Genomic DNA, 17,998 nt, shown 5'->3' on the forward strand with positions numbered 1-17,998 from the left:
AGGTCCACGTGTATCTGCAGCCTATCTTCAAGCGTGACCATGCTGCCCCATAACTTGGTGTTGTCCACGAACTTGGCCAACAAGCTCTTCACCCCCACATCCAAATCGCTGATAAAAATGTTGAAAAGCGCTGGACCAAGCACCAACCCCTGAGGGACACCACTGGCCACTTCTCGCCAAGATGACACAAATCCATTCATTAGGACTCTCTGTGTCCCACCCCGCAACCAGTTTCCTACCCACCTAACTGTCTCACAGTTAAGCCCACAGTCCTCCAATTTTCTCACGAGAACTTCGTGAGATACTAGATCAAAAACCTTTTGGAAGCCAAGATATACAACGTCAACCTCCTGTCCCTCATCCAGTTGACAAGTTATCTGATCATAAAAGGAGATCGGGTTGGTAAGACGAGACCTGCCTGTGACAAAGCCATGCTGACTGTCATTCAGAATCCCATCTTCTGCAACCCTGGCGCACATAGACTCCTTGATGAATTTTTCCAGGATCTTCTCTGGGATAGAAGTTAGGCCTAGAGTTACCCAGGTCCTCCCTCCTCCCTTTCTTGAAGTTGGGCACAACATTGGCCCTCTTCCAGTCCTCAGGGACCTCTCCAGAGGGCCACTAGTTTTGGAAAAGTTTTGCCAGCTGTCCCACGATAATGGCCCTGATGCCGTCACACTTGGCACATGTTTCCCTGCTTGAACGCACAGTCACTTGCAGTTTAAGTGCAGCTAACATGTCCTAACTGTAACTAGCAGTGTGGCCCTGAGTTTGTGTTACCTTCCCCATGTGGACAAACTCTTAACGCTAAGGTTGACTATATAAATTGTTTATTGGTGAGAAGTAACTCACGTGCTGTGAATTCTCACCCCAGAACCTTTCTCCAGCAAACAAGATACAAGACTATGTTCTCACTAAAAGACCTTCAATGTTTAAAAAAGAGTGGCAGACAGACAGGCAGACAGCACCTTAGGATTCTGGGTTAGTTATGAGCAGAATAGGGGCAGGACTGAGCGTGTGTAGCTTTTAGGCACAGATTTCCAAAGGCATTGTCTAATGAGGCAAAGAAGTGTCTTGTACACTCCACTAGGTGCAAAAGCCGGCTAGGCATCTGTCTCCTGCTGAATTCAGGAGACTGTCACTTAGGTCACCTGTTCCAAGCACTTTCCTAGGTCCCTTTAGGCACTTATCTCCATCTTTGGGCAGCCAGGTACCTCCTAAAATCTGGCTTTTAGCAGCATGATGATTTGACATCTTCCTTTGTCAGCTTGTTCTATTGCATTACTGTTCTTTATGGGGTTTTTTAAAATCTTATTTCACATTTTCCCTTCTTCAGTGTGAGCCCATTAGTCCTTGTATGGGCTTCATTGACTGATGAGAATAATTGGTCCCTGTCCTCTATATTATATCTCTGTAAGTATTTGTAAAGAGTTATCATGTCTCCCTTCAGTCCTCTTTTCTCTCTGCTTAAAGATTCCCAGTTCATCCTTATAACCTCCCCACCCTCCACCATTTTATATGTCAGATAATTGAGCTTAATTACTTTGCAGACATACCGCATTCTGAAGAGAAAATTGAAAAGGAGGGGAGGATAAAGTGCATTGAAAAAACACAACAGGGTGATTTCCCTGCTGGCTGAGAAGCTTCAGAGAGGGTTGGGCTGTTGTTCACAGATTGAATTGAGAGACAGCAGTTACATGGGTCTACAGGGCCTCGCATAATCAGGCCTTTATCCCAAATTGCAATAGTGTCTGGAGGTTCCAGTAACAATGGTCTATAACAATAATATCCTGGTTTGATGGATTTTTAGATTCTCTGAAGGGATCTAGTCTGAAGGAGGCTAATTTAATTCTGGACTAGATGCTTGGGGACACTAAAGCAGAACTTGTCATGCGTAAGGATAGGGCTTAGGTTGCTTTATGTGATTTTTTTTTTTTTTTTTTCCCCCTGCCAGCTTGATCCTGGGGATTGTCAGGAGCCTCAGTTAGCCTCTGGCAAAGGTCAAATTGGCTTCAAGTTTTTTCTAACTTGTGCCAGCAAATAATGGTCCTTGTTCTCTGATCAGGCTCTCGCTAACAATGGATAGAAACCACAAAATACAAAAAAAAAAAACATGTTGGCAATCTCCATCTCTACAGTAAGTCACAGCAAAATCCTATTCAGACAACACGGACATTTTAGCAAACCTCAGATTCCTCTAATGAGAATAGAATATACTCCCAAAACTAAGAGGTCCAGTAAGAGGAAGAAAATAGTTCATTGTTGAGAATAAGGTTTCATGATGTATTTGAGGACCCAGAATCCCTTGGATCACTCAGGAGAAGAAAAACTGGGTAAGTATGTCCATCCTTCTGGTGCTGCCTCTACAGCCACTGTTTCCAGACCACCTATCACTGTCACTCCTTACACTAAGTTAATTAAAACCTATATTTTATAGATCGTGACTCTTCCCACTTCCAGCCTGCAATAGTGAAAGGATGCAGCTGGCAAGAAGTAGAAGAAGAAAATTCACCAGTATGAGTGGAGAATTTCTGATGCCTATTCTCAGTTAAGCCCAGCTTTTTCCAGGCTTTGGTTTTCCCTTGTGCCCTGTTAACAGCTGTGACTGTTATAAAATAGCCACTGGACTACATGCTATGCTTGAATGATGAATTCCTTCCAGTGACATGAGCAGGAGTAGATTACGGGACACCAGGACAGCGTGCCTATATGATACTGCTAACTGTGGTCAACCATAAGAATATCCTTAAGTCCATACGTGTTGACCATCTACACTAAAAAACCTTAAATTTACCTCCTAAGTATGGTTCAGCTCACCCCTGGGAGCCCAATGAAAGTTGGGGTATGAGGCCTTTCCCCATTTCTACTTCTTCCCTAGCCTGCCCCTTTTTGCAGTGTGTTCAGAATTCACCCCCCCACACCTCAGCCTCCAGCACAGAAAGCCCGCCAGCCATAATCCCACAATTTCTTGTTCTTGACCTCCAGGCCTTCTATATTTCATTTCCTGTTTTGCAGGAGGAAGCCTAGATGGAGAGACAAGTTGCCCTAGAAGGGCTCAAGTTGAGAAGCAAGAAGCACAACAATACGGATCACAAGGTAAGATGTAAAGGGAGGGTCAGGTCACATGGCTTAGCATGGCTGAGGATGACTCTCGGGGTTGCCCCCTATATCAGTCTATATGGCCTGTGAACTGAAAGGCTGGGAGGTTATAAGACACCTGCCACTTGTGCCACGGCTGAGAACTGCTCCTTGTGACTGTCTGTACCTCTGTGTTTGTGAAGGATTCAAGTGGGAAAGATTTTCTCCAGTAAGACCGTGCCTGGGCTCCTACTGAGAAATGACCAATTATGAATCAGAGTGGGTGGGAAACAGAGGCTGGTAAAACATGCATCAGGGATGGTCCTGAAATGGCTGTGTTTAAATGCCCATTTCAAACATCCTCTGCATCTGTTGTTCCTGGATCTAATTCAGGAACTTTGATACAAACAAATGTGATTCACAGGGATATTGCCTGGCAATCTGGGATAAAAAAAATACATGGTCACCTGAGCCCCTAGGACTACACGGCCAAATTTGCAAATGTGGCTGCACATGGTTGTGTGTGTGTTCAATTTTTGCTTGCATATAATGATCCTGAGACACGCAATTACCCCGTAGGCACAATTCATGAATTGTGAGATCCCTGGGTCTGTAGCCCATTAGAAATTAAACATCTTTTATGCATGTTCCCCCATTTCTACTTGATGTCATCACATCAGGAGACCATGCCAAAACAGGCAAAGACTTGCTGTGTCATTTTATATCAGGAGAAACTCGGAATCGGTGGATGAGAAAAGAAGCAAGCAAAAGCATAATATTGTCTCTTGCATGCTATAACATTAAGACAGGGGTTAATTTGGACTCACAAAGTGAAAATGTCAAGCTTCATTTATATTCCAGTGCCAGCGTTAATTACCTTTCCCTTTTCTTAGCAACCACTCTTGTGTTCTGTTTCTTCGCTTAAAGCTGATAATAAGCTGTCCATCTATATAACCATTCTGCTGACACAAATCATGATGGATATGAAAAGCAATAAAAAGCTAGTCTAATGAGACACAGCTAAGAATGAGAAAGGGAAAAAATTGAACCACATTCTTTAATCATCAGCGCACAAAGGCAACTGGAATAAATTTTTTTTCAAGGCGGCTTCAATTCTATTTAAATGTAAAATACACCGAAATGTTTTAAGAATGGCAGTAAACTATGTATTTCTGATAAGTATTATCCTTGTAATCCCAGGCAAAAAAATAGTTGTTCAAATGAGGCCAATGGCTTATGCTTAAGTGGAATGTAAAACTGTCTGTGGATACAATGAGGTCACTGTGAATACTCAAGTTGCATACATTTGCACTGGAGTAAGTAGGTTCATTAAATAATCTGCATAACTTCAATAGTATCATACAATGTACTACAATGGGTCTGATTCTGATGATACCGTAGGAATAAATAACAACAGTGAAGTGAGGGAAGTGGACTTACGTGGTATGGAAAAGGGAAGACCGAGGAGGGATTTAGTAACAGCCTTCAACTACCTGAAGCGGGGTTCAGAAGAGGATGGAGTTATACTGGTTTCAGTGGTGGCAGGTGGCAGAACAAGGAGCAATGGGCTCAAGTTGTAGCAAGGGAAGTATAGGTTGGATATTAGGAAAAATGTCCTCACTAGAAGGGTAGGAAAGCACTGGAACAGGTCACCCAGAGAAGTTGTAGAATCTCCATCTTGAGAAGTTTTTAAGACCTTGGTAGATAAAACCTTGGCTGGGATGATTTAGTTGGGGATGGTCCTGCTTTGAGCACAGTGTCAGACTAGATGACCTCCAATCCTAATTTTCTATGCTTCTGTGAAATCTATGCTAGAATGAAACCAATTAGAAACAGGCCCAAAAAGTTTAGTCTTCTGCCCACCAAAACTAGCTCAAAGAATAACCAAACCCACAATCCTACTAGGCAAGAGAATGAAGTGATTATACCCTGTTCTGCATGGGGTTTTAGCAGGTTTTGAATCTGAGACTTGTACAAACTAAAAGCAGACACTTCCACTTCCACTATTCGTCAGCTAAATCAATAAAGGCCAATGGCTCCAATAGTGTAAAAGGGCAGAGTCCGTTCTAGTCAATGGAGCAATGTCAATTTATACCAACCTGGGATCTGGCCCAGTATCCATTTATGGAGACCAGTAGTAGATTCATGAGCCTATGAGAATAGTATAAGCCTCTCTATGAGTCCTCACTTATTCATCTTACTGTTAAAGGTTCCTTAGCTCTGTATAATGTGTTCACACTGGAATCCCTCCCTCAAAGCATCCTGGGGTCTAAGCAGATACAGGCAGCCCTCAGACTTACGAACCAATTGGTTCCTGAAAACCGTATCTTAAGTTGAAACGTTGTAACTCAGAACCGATTTTTCCCATAGGAACAATGTTATAAATGGGGGATTGATTCCTGAACCAAGGCCTAATACCCTGTTTTCACCAAAAATACCCCAGTATTTTGTAGTCAATCAATTATAGATGAGTAATATAGCTACATTCATGTATTTATATTGTAAATAGCAATTGTATTGATTTGGAAGGACTTCTTTGAAGTGACTTTGCTGGACTTTTTGAAGGGCTTTTTGCACGGTGGATCAGCGCAGGGATATGGGCAGCACAGCGAACTCGTTCACTGGCGTGGCGTTGTGTCGGATCAAGCGTCATGAAGTCAAAACCTACGTCAAAGTCAAAACAGTGTGTCGTAAGTACCATTTGTCATAATTTGAACGTCATAAAATTGAGGGCTGCCTGTATTTAACTGCCATGTGGCATGCAGCATCAATTAAGTCTCCTGTTATAACTTCTGTAATCAGGAGAAGGGATTGGGGGTTTCAAGAAGTTGATGGTCAGTAGGATTGAGGATTTTCAGCACAAGATAAACATTTTCCATTTTGGGGTATGCTAGAATTATCAGGCAAGAGTAAAATGTACTAGCTGGGTTTGGAGATGGCATGTACTTAAGTTTCTCTCCTTATGCCCCTGCAGTGTGCGTATGCATTCACAAGCCTAGCTGTCACTAGTGTCCACCAGGTTGAGACTTGGCAAGCTGCCTAAAGCACGTAGCTACTCATTCCCCATTAGAAACCCTTAGGCAGCTTTGAAATGAAGCACTGTCATCTCATAGAGTCGGATGCCTGAATGTTTACCCTCCGCTTCCTTTGCTCTGTCTGGCTGGGAAATGACCACAGCCCAAGCAAAAGTATTGTTGTGTGTCAGCAGCAGGGTTTTGGGGCTACCAGGTTTCATTTGGGTGATCAGAAAAAGAGTGTGTTACATTAGTAGCAGCATCTCCCTTAACAGCTTTCCATAAGGCTCCTATCCCTGTACCTGAGACCAAGAATAATAGAAGCCAGGCATTATTTTCTGAATAGTGGTATTGTCTTGGTAAATGCCATGCAATCTGGCATGTGGGACTGTTACCTTGGTAATAAAATCCACATAATATGATTAAAAAAGGACAATAGAAGAGAGACAGAATTCTCAGAGACCTCTAAGCAGCAGGTCCACAAAATGGCTATGACTTTACTTGAATACAGCACCTTTTGTTTGAAATAATAGCTCATTGCTCTGTGGATTTGTAGAAACACAAAGCTTTGGCTTTCCTATCCCATTCACCCAGCTTAGACTTTTCCTGCTCTGTTGAGTAAACAGAACACACAAAGGCTATTGGTGGACCCAAAATAGTTTTAAAAATCACTTTTGTTGAGTGAGGGTGGGAAAGGGAGAGTATAATTAGCTGGTTATACAGGAACAGATCTCTCTCTGCTGAAAATGTATGTCGTTGCATGAGGGCCACCAGAACTGTGCCACTTCCCACCAGGTGAAGATCTGACCTACCATACCACCTGGCAAAAAATCCTTAACCGCCCCGTCTTGGGTTCTGTGTTCACCCACGCCCCGAAATGTGTACATGCTATACAACAAAAAGATGCTTTGAGCCAAACAATGGAGGTCTTGGCTGGGAACCAGGGTCCTGCTCTTCATAGTTTCTGGGGTCGGAAGAGACCCAAACAGATCATCAAGTCCGACCCTCTGCCCCGGGCAGGAACGAGTGCTGGGATCATAAGACCCCAGCCAGATATCTATCCAACCTCCTCTTGAAGACCTCCAAGGTAGGGGAGAGCACCACCAACCTAGAGAGCCATTCCGGAGCCTGGCAGCATATCCCAGGAAATGGTTTCCATAGATAGATCAACACCGAAGGGTACAGTGCAGTGTGGAGACACCCAAGCTAGCTCTCTAAATGAAGCAGCTTTTAGGCACTGAAAGTAGCTTATTGCTCAGCATGGGCTGAGATGCTGATTGAATTAGGACACGTGGAGCACCATGCCACCCTGGCTAGGTGCTTCCAGTGCCCAAAGTAGCTCATTTAAACCTGGCTTGTGCACCTCTCCACCCTGTGTTGTAGATATACTCTCTGACCTGAATATTAAGGCACACACAAGAGCTGACCCTGCATTCCCAATCCACATGCAGAACACAGCAGGGAGTCTCCATGGTGGCAAATGGCCCTTCTGGCTTTGTAGTAATCTATGAATGGCTGTGCTGGGGTGAAGGACTGGTGAAACTGCTCCCATTGAGGTTTCTAACAATCTCTTCTGGGCCATACGTTAGGGTCTCTACCGCCATTCCCTTTCTGGGAGCAGGAGACATCACTGGTCCCAGCACAGGCACATCTGGGTGGAATGGGGTCAGTAAAGGGCAGTAGGCAGCTGCCAACAGGAGCATTGCCTAGAGCAGCAAAAGCTGCCTCTGTGTGCTGTGCATCCGAGTTCAGCCATACCATTAACCTACCCCACTGTAACCTTTCTGATTTCCTTAGTGGATGGGATAGCACTTACACCTGTAAGTTCTGTACATAGAAACCATCCTTTTCCTAAGGAAGGGAATTAAACAGGAAAGAGCATCAGTGTTTGGACGAAGGGGGAAGCAAGCAATAGACTCTTTCCTCTCACTTCCAGATGTCTGTTAAGGTTTTCCTGTTTGGTTAAAATAGCTTCTGTTTCCCCTAGAAATAAAATAATTGCTCTGAGAACGTGTAATAATGAGATCCCCACGCTGGGGTTAACCCCGTGGACACGCGGAATAAATGGCGCACAGCTCTCCAAGTGGGGAAAACAAGCAGATGACCATAAATACCTACAGAACAGAAACGCGGCTATAAAAATTAACCTTTAAAGGTTGCTAAGCACATCCGCTATTACCAGGGCAGTAGGACCACACACCTGTACTGACTTCCCTGGGGACTGGGTTTACAGGAAATTGTACAGATCACTGAAGGACTCAGTGAGGCAGAAGCAATGTGCAACCTACCTTCACATGACAGAATATGCATGTGTTACACAGAATATGCTGTGTGTTACACAGGCTGTAGTGGCTTCGCCTCCAAACTCATCTGATGCATCACTTGTGCCTCACCTTCCACTCCAGCATGGTTCCCCTCCAAGTTGACTTCAACCTTCTTCCCCCACATTGAAACTGCTCCAGCTGAGGTTGCTAACAATCTCTTCTGCACCATACGTTAGGGTCTCTACCTCCGTTCCCTTTCTGGGAGTGCCAGGCAATGTTTCCTCCCAAAGAGAGAGGCTGACGTTAAGTGTGCTGCAGTATATACATGTGGAGGTACAGAATTGGTAGGCATTGTCCCTTACATTCACGCTTTCTCCCATGAGGTTCCTGTGGAGGTTGCTATGGAAATCTGGGATGAATAATTAAGTATAAATACATGTCTGTTTTTTCTGTTTTGTCAGCTACATTTTGAAGAGGCCTTCTCTCTACCACAGAGAGGTAGGATGTAGATGACAGGCAGGTGTTATATAGAAACACAGGGGTGTCTATTGTCCTGTAAAGATCCAATTCCATGAGGTTTTTAGCACTGCTTTGTAAGGAGCTAGAGTGTCCTGGACTCCCACTGACATAAGTGGAAGATGCAGACACTTAGCCCCTGGCAGGACTGGGCATAAATGGACAAAAAAAAAGTGTGTGCAGAGATCTCTGTGTCTACAGAGACCCCTGCAAACCTGGACACTGGAGAAGAAACAACGGCACTGCAGGTTCAAATGACAGGCCACTATACATCTGCTGACCCAACAGCTCCAAGACACACAGCTGCAGACTCCATCATTCCCCATTGCAGCAAGCAGACTAGGTTTATTTACCTGTACGTCTGGAAAATCTCTTGGTCTTTAAATAATACTCTGCTCCAGTCCTCTCTAAATGCCTGCTGTATAGAGGATCATGCAATTGGAAGTGGTTTCTACTGCCCCGGTGTCTTTTCTCTGGGTCATTCTGTCTTTTGAGGATTGCATGACGACTGAGCACAGCCCAGCACTGTACCAGCTAGAGCGACCACATGGTAATACCATCATTTTGGCATAAGCCACCCACCTCTTCCTGCCATGTAATGCAATTTGTACCTGCTCATTCTTGTATAGTGCAGGAAGCATGGAACAAGCTGGCCTCTATTTCCCCCAAATTGATGTACTCCAGAGCTGGTGGTAGCTGAGCTTTCCCATCTTAGGCTTACTCTAACCAGTGGAAAAACTCCCAGTAGTTTCAGTGGGCTAGCCTCAAAAAGCAGCACAAATCCAAAGATTATGTGGCTGCCTCGGGACTGGTACTTTGAGTTAAACTGCTTTCCCCTGCACTTCCATTTCTTTCTCCTTTCTCTGGTATTTCTACATCTTAAAGCATGACCCATTATAACTTGAACTGGAAGCTTATAGGAACCATTAGCTATGGACAGACTCAAACCTTCCAGTCACCAGTGTGGTACATTTTCATACTGAGAGTTTTGAGAGGCAGCAACATTCAAAGGAGGTCTGTCAGCGATAGCTCTTGCAGCCCAGCTGTTTGTCTTTAAAGGCATTTTGTGTAGCATCTCAGACACCAGGTCCTACAGTGATTATGTATATCAAAAATACCTAACCTAGACCGGCAGACTTATCTGGTACTTTCTGGGTTTCATGATGATAAGCTAGCCACAAACCTTTTTTCTTTTCCATACGTGCAAAATCAGCTTCCATTCAATAATTTTTTCCACCTGAATAATCATGTTTTCCTGGATTCCACTTTGAAGCTGTAGGCTCTAATTGCCCCCATTACAGAGTGAAACATAATCGCTAGCTATAACACCCAGCTCCACTGTCATGATCCAAATGTTTCATTGCAATACTCCAAATGCCGCACTCCTGAAGCGAGTTTTGTATTGGGGAGAATTATGAAATTCAGAATAATGATGCCAATCTTGGAGAACAAAGAGACTCGATTATACAGCTCAAGGGTTTTCCAGCGGTACCTAAAAATCAATCAAGATGCCAAATAGTGTGCTGTTTGCTATTTTTCCCCTTTGCTCATCACAGTATATATCAACTCACTTTTAAAATATTTATCACCCATTTGCATGGCTCCCGTAGAATTGGAATCCTTCATTGTCAGATTTTTTTTGACAATGTCTCTTCCATTGTCGAAATGTTGTTTCCAAAGGGCTGTCATTACAGGCGGTTGGGTTTGTCTGTTTTTTTTTATTAATGTTATTTTTCTCCACTACATAAAATGCTGAAGAACACAGAGAGCGATTATTAACACCAAATCTTGATGGGGAAGAACAGTTGGACCAGCTCATCTCCTAGAAAACTGCTCGCATAATGTAAACAGCTCGATGTAAAATGCTGTGCAGTGGGAGCCATTTGCAGTGAGCAACAAAGTTTATTGTTTCGACACAAAACAATGTATTCTTGACTTCCATCTACTGGCACAATATCTATTATCTATTTACATAGAGAAAGACGCTTCTTATCCGTTGAAACCTCTGTACCAAACAGTATTCCAGTCTCACGATTAAATAATAGGATAACCTGAGAAAGCAATAATCCTCAAAATTATAGTAATCACACTAAGTTCCCCATGTGCCATTTTGCATTCAACAGCTTTGGTTTATTTTTCTATTAATTTTACAGTACTTCAGTATACCCTGCTCTTTCCCCTCCCTCTCATCAAAAAAACAAAAAAAAGGAAGAGATAAGCTTTAAAAAAAAAAGTCATGAAATTTTAAAATAAAATTCCTCTGGAGAGGAAGGGGGAGGATTTGCTTTTAAGCTTTTAAGGTGCAATCAGATGCTGTTTTCCAGATTTTCTCTGTAGCAATAAAAGTACAAAGTCACTTTAAAAATTGGAGGCTGAGACATGTTATCACATGTCTCTCAAGAGCTGAGACATTAAGAAATGCACCTAAATGCACAAACCTTGCAAAAAAAATCCTTGGAATTGGCAATGCTGGTACTTTAACCCAAGCTTATGTACAGTGGCACCCGCTGACCTTCATATACACAAGTGGCCCTAATCCAAGGAAGATGAAACTCTTCCCTGTAACAAGGTCCATCAGCTTGTGCACTAACAGTCCTGCTAAAATCCTTCAATCAAACCTGAGCTGAACTAACACAGTTCATAGGTCTCATGCTGGCTTTATCCACAGAGGTCCACAGAATCACCAATTGCTCCCATTGCAAAGGCAGTGTTAAGATGTTCCCAGCGAGCAGTGAATAGAAACCACAGAGGTCAGATCAGCACTGTGAACTGAGCAGCAGGAGCATCAGCGTAATGAATTGCCCCCGCTAGGAACAGCACAACCCCGAGACCTTGACTGCACCTCCAGATCTACGAACAATGTGACATAAAGCGATGTGCCTGTAGGTCATGCTCTTCCTACAGCCTGTTTATGGATACTCCTGGAAACAGAAAGATTTGCTTTACAAAAGTTTCTATGGTGCATGTACCACATGCCTTGCCTCTTGGGTGAGCAACAAGCCCACTTAGCTGGGTAACGGCACCCAGTGCAAGCCACCTCTGTACGTCATGGTTAAAGAGCACACCTAGTCTGGCTAAATCCTTGCCACAGCTGAAAGCCTAAACTCAGCTGGGCTACAAGGACGGTAAAACCCTCATTAGCATTTTAAGTGTAACTAGGTGTGAAATTTGTCCCTATCATGTTTTAGAGGGGAGAACTGGTCATTACAGATATAAGGTGGCCCTTTCATCATGCCAGGTTTCATAGTTTCTAGGGTCGGAAGGGACCTGAGCAGATCATCTAGTCCGACCCCCTGCCATGGCAGGAAAGAGTACTGGGGTCAAACGACCCCAGCAAGATGTTCATCTAACCTCCTCTTAAACACCCCCAGGGTAGGAGCCTGCACCACTTCTCTTGGAAATTGGTTCCAGACCCTAGCCGCCCTGACCGTGAAGTAGCGCCTCCTGATATCTAACCTAAAGCTACCCTCTGCCAGCTTGTGACCGTTATTCCTGGTCACTCCTGGCAGTGCTCAGGGGAACAGTGACTCCCCCAATGCCTGCTGATCCCCCCTGACTAGTTTATAACAGGCCACAAGATCCCCGCTCAGCCTTCTCTTTTGGAGGCTGAACAGGTTCAGGTCCCGCAGCCTCTCCTCATAGGGCCTGTTCTGTTGTCCCCTGATCATATGAGTGGCCTCCTCTGGACCCTCTCCATGCTGTCCACATCCCTCTTGAAGTGTGGCACCCAGAACTGGACGCAGTACTCCAGCTGCAGCCTGACCAGTGCTGCATAGAGGAGGAGGATCACCTCTTTGGACCTGCTCGAGATGCATCTGTGGATGCATGACAAGGTGCGGTTGGCCTTCCTGACTGCATCCCCACACTGCCGGCCCATGTTCATCTTGGAGTCAATGATGACCCCCAGATCCCTTTCCGCCTCCGTACTGACAAGAGGGGAGTTCCCCAACCTGTAGGTATGGTGCCAGTTGTTCCTCCCAAGATGCATCACCTTGCACTTGTCTGTGTTGAAACCCATCCTATTCTCGTCCGCCCACCCTTGTAACCTGTCTAGGTCTGATTGTAGCCTGTTGCATCCTTCCAGTGTGCCCACGTCCCCCCACATCTTAGTGTCATCAGCAAATTTGAACAGGGTGCTTTTTACCCCCTCGTCCAAATCACTGATGAAGATGTTGGACAGTGCGGGCCCGAGGACCTTGCCCTGGGGGACCCCACTGCCCACGTCCTTCCAGGTTGAGAAGGACCCATCCACGCCAGAAGATAGGCGGGTGATCCAGGCTGACCTGGACAAGCTCACCAAATGGGCGGACGAGAACCTCATGGTGTTTAACACCGAAAAATGCAAGGTTCTCCACCTTGGGAGGAAAAACCTGCAGCACCCTTATAGGCTCGGCAGTGCTACGTTGGTTAGTGCTACAGAAGAAAAAGACTTGGGGGTCATCATCGACCACAAGATGAACATGAGCGTGCAATGCGATGCTGCGGCTAGTAAAGCGACCACAATGCTGGCGTGCTTCCATAGATGCTTCTCGAGCAAATCCCGGGACGTCATTCTCCCCTTGTCCTCGGCCTTGGTGAGGCCACGGCTGGAGTACTGCATCCAGTTTTGGGCTCCACAATTCAAAAAGGATGTGGAGAAGCTTGAGAGAGTGCAGAGGAGAGCCACGCGCATGATCAGAGGTCAGGAAAACAGATCTTACGATGACAGGCTGAGAGCCACGGGACTCTTTAGCCTGGAAAAGCGCAGGCTCAGGGGTGATCTGATGGCCACCTATAAGTTTATCGGGGTGACCACCAGGATCTGGGGGAACGTTTGTTCACTAGAGCGCCCCAAGGGATGACGAGGTCGAACGGTCACAAACTCCTGCAAGACCGTTTCAGGCTGGACATAAGGAAGAATTTCTTTACTGTCCGAGCCCCCAAGGTCTGGAACAGTCTGCCAGCGGAGGTGGTTCAAGCACCTACATTGAACACCTTCAAGAGTAAATTGGATGCTTATCTTGCTGGGATCCTATGAGCCCAGCTGACTTCCTGCCCTTTGGGCAGGGGGCTGGACTCGATGATCTCCCGAGGTCCCTTCCAGCCCTAATGTCTATGAATCTATAAACTACCACCGTCTGGGTGCGGCCCTCCAGCCAGTTGGCGACCCATTTGACTGTGTGGGTGTCTACGCCACAGCCCCCCAGTTTCTTAATGAGAATGGGGTGAGGGACAGTGTCGAAAGCCTTCCAGAAGTCCAGGAAGACTATATCCACTGCTACCCCTGCATCTAATGATCTGGTGATTTGATTGTAAAAGGCCACCAGGTTGGTCTGACAGGACCTGCCACTGATGAACCCATGTTGGTTGCCCCTAAGCATGAAATCCCCTGCTGGCCCCTCATGGATGTGTGCCAGCATAATTTTCTCGAACAGCTTGCCTAGGATCGAAGTAAGACTAACTGGCCTATAGTTTCCTGGGTCCTCCTTCCTGCCTTTTTTGAAGATGGGGACCACGTTGGCCCTCTTCCAGTCCTCCGGTACCTCACCAGAGCACCACGAGTGCTCGTAAAGCCGTGCCAGGGGACTGGCAATGACCTCGGCCAGTTCCTTTAGAACTCTAGGGTGGAGATCATCCGGGCCGGCTGACTTGAATACGTCCAACCCCTCCAGAAGCTCCCTAACTAAATCCTCGCTAATCCTTGGCCTAGGTGTGCCTCCCCTGGGGCCCGAGGGGGGCCCAGCAGGGAGGTGGCTGTTAGGAAGACAGAGGCAAAGAAATCGTTAAACATGTTAGCTTTGCCGTCTGGTGTGACGACCAAGTTTCCCATCGCGTCCTGCAAGGGCCCCACATTACCCGGGACCTTCTTTTTACCCCCTACGTATTTAAAAAAGGACTTCTTATTGTCCTTAATCTGGGAAGCTAGCCCCAGTTCCATCTCCGCCGTGGCCTTCCTGACTGCCCCCCTACATCCCCGAGCAACTCCAGAATAGTCCTCCCTGGAGATCACCCCTTCTTTCCATTGGGTGTAAGCCTCCTTTTTAGCAAGGCAACATTCCCAGATGCTTTTGGTGAGCCACGGAGGCTTGTGTGCTCTCCTGCTCCCTTTGATCCTCGGTGGGATTACCTTCCTTTGGGCTTGGAGGATCGTCTCCTTAAGGAGCAACCACTCTCCTTGGACACCTGGCTCCCCTCCCCTCCAAGGTGGTTCCTTGCTGTATCTTGGCTACTGATCAAGGCAACATGATGTTACTCAACGTACTTGAAAACTCTTGGTACTCTGCACTATGCTTATTTTTCATGAAATCATTCATGAAAATTAACCAAATCTCTTCCAGCACAATGTGTTTGTACATGCTGCTGAGAATCAGGGTGATTGCCTCAACTAGACGTTTGCTGTTTCCATCAGGGTTTCCTGTGCCAATTACAAGGATTGTGCTTTGGCTGCATTATGGTCCTTCTTCATGTTGCCTGTTTTACCACTGCCCTTGCCTGCTCTGTCAAAGCTTCAGGAGCACTTTTGAAGACTCTCTGTTCAATTTGGGATTGCCTTTTCACTTTTACCCTTACTAGTGCTTTAAGGTTTTTTTTATTTTTATTGACACCACATATTCCAAAATTATTTAGATCATGGTTTGGTGTTATAAAGTCAGCAGAACAACAGCAATACTAACATTTGCTTTCCCATAGTGCAAGTGAGGGGGGAACAGCTGCTTGAAACCGCAGCTGATTGCAGGAGGAGAGTTCCACCACCAGCTAGTGATGCCACCACAAAAGTTTCCTCTGAAGCACAAACTCTTGAGTATCCTTCAGTTCATCCCAGTAGCTCCACTATGAACCAAAAATGAAATGAAACAAAACCCAGAAAAAGCATTCGTCCCCATACAGACACCCAGTCCTAGTGATTTTAGATGGTTTTTTGTTTCCTTGTTTTATCTGCATGAACAATTTGAATGGGTTTATAATTTGCCTGTGCTTCTATTTTATTATATCTGCCTTCCATCTGTTATTTTTATGGTTTATGTTACCATTCTCCTCTCACTCATGCCAGCGGCTCTACTGTAAAACTGATGTTGCATCTCTCCAACTTATCACCTCTCTCCAAAAATATATCTTGTGCATGACGGAATAAGAACTGCCTCGAGAGGAATAGATAGGTCCTGTATTAATAACTTGCTTGTAGGAGGAGCCTACACATTGGTTGTATTTGTGCAAATACTTCCCTCTCCCCATGGGGAAGCTTTACAAAGCAGAAATTTCACTAAATCCAAAGGAAATTCAGGCTGTATGGATGTGGCAGTCGTTTCTATGTGAAATAATAATATACTGCACTCCTGGAGTTAGAAAATGCACTTATACAATGCCTAACATAAAGTGGGGGGCAGATCCTAGGTATCGTTGAAAACAAATAATAGCAATTTATTAATTAATGGACGAAATCCACCTCCATGTGGAAGGCCAGCTGTCGCTTCTGGCTGTACATGATGCACATGACTTCTGCTGCCGCTACTAATGAACTGAAACAAAAAACAAACTTAGGAGGTAAAGAGTGGTTTCCTCATTTTAGTGAGGATGAATTAAAGGGAGGAAATATTTGGGTATTGTATTGAAAGTCACAGCACAAGTTTGTGGTTGACCCAAGGAACAAACTAGACCCCCAGGTTCCCAGTCTCATGCCTTAATTACTAGCGTGCCCCTTGCCCCTAGGATATAAAGAAGGTAGACAGTAGATCCTGTTATAATTATTTGAGAGGCAAAGGTTATTTTGGTGATACAGTTGGGAGAGATGTTGAACAAATGCCCTTCCTTAGCAATCTGTCCTCAAAAGCTTGTCTAATACCTCTCCCAACTATACAGATGGTCCAATAGCAGATATCATCCAAACAATCCTTGCTTCGTATACATTTCCTGAATCATCATGGCTACAACACCACTCCAGCCCTACTACATAATTACTTATATAGTTATCTAATTTATTAAGACTGAGATTTTGGTTGAAAATGGATTGGGAATTTTTCAATAGACTTTTTTTTATCAGAATATTGATTGGTTGAATCTGAACCTAGATCTCCAGCTGGAGTCTCAGGAGGCAGGGTCCTCCTCCAGGCTTGCTTGTCCACCGCAGTCCAGACATGCCGGGAGTGACACTACAGGCCATAGCCAATGCCACCACCAGACCCGAAGGGTGTCCCAAGTGAGAGGTCTCCCATCTCCTCCTCAGGCCCTGCTCATGCCCCAAGCCCATCCTCTCCACCTCTGTCCTTCCCTCCTCTCCCAACCCTCACACATCTGCCATGCAGGAACCAACTTCCCAGCAGGGCCAGGACAATCTCCCCACCTTGCTAGCATGCCCTGCTAGATGGAACTGACTCTGGCCATGAGGGCACGGGGAGGAGTTGGCATCGTTGGGGCCATGAGCTCTTCACCCACTGAGGCCACTGTCTGAGGGCCTGGGGGTCGTGGATCACCACATCTTGCCTGGTCAGGGTAAAAGCTGGGCACCACAGGCTGAGCTGACTCCGATGCTTGTCCCCGAGAGATGCAGGGAATGATGACAGGATCTTTATTGTCGTCCTCTCCCTCTGTCAGGTCCGGGCTGGCAACAGTGGGGCAGAAGGCAGCAGCAGGGGCTGGTAGAATGGGCATGGTCCTGCCAGCTGGTACTCGCAGGCCTGAGCCGGGCAGCAGACTCTAGCCCTGGGTCAAGCTGCCTGGGCACAGTGGTGCTACTCTGCAGCCATGGCCTTCTAGCTGTACCCAGGGTGCAGGCAGCTCTGCTGGAGCACCTGTACCACAGCCCAGGCATCCATGTAGTCCCTGTCCAGATCTGGCAGGTCCACAGCCGTGGGACTGCAGGTCTGAGGGGCCTAGTGCTGTATCAGGTGGCAGCAGATCACAGCTAGGCATCAGTCCTTGCTACCAGACTGTTGCAATGGGTAGAGGGTGCAGAGGCCACTTTAGGTCAGGGCTGCTGCAGCAGTCCAGGTGGCACAAGGGGCTAGCATCTCCAGACACCAAGTGGCTGGGCCTGAGAAGCTCCTGAGGGCAAGTAGACCTGAGCTGGTCACCAGGGCAGCTTTTTACACTGCTGGGGCCAACACAGGTGTGGAGCATCTACAGGGAAGCTGGGTAGGATCAGATTTCACA

At 45.9% G+C, this 17,998-nt stretch overlaps 1 long non-coding RNA gene across 1 annotated transcript in view; it reads left to right on the top strand.

The window, feature by feature from the left end:
- Positions 1-2,551: 2,551 nt before the first annotated feature.
- Positions 2,552-17,998, top strand: part of LOC149854168 (uncharacterized) — a 43,006-nt gene continuing 27,559 nt past the window's right edge. Inside the window, exons 1-2 of the long non-coding RNA XR_016439039.1 lie at positions 2,552-3,096; positions 5,644-5,768. This is a non-coding gene — a long non-coding RNA (uncharacterized LOC149854168). The remainder of the gene's footprint in view (positions 3,097-5,643; positions 5,769-17,998) is intronic.

This window comes from Crocodylus siamensis, chromosome 13 (assembly GCF_052110815.1).
Source record: "Crocodylus siamensis isolate JL-2025a chromosome 13, ASM5211081v1, whole genome shotgun sequence".
In the NCBI taxonomy this organism is placed as follows: Eukaryota; Metazoa; Chordata; order Crocodylia; family Crocodylidae; genus Crocodylus; species Crocodylus siamensis.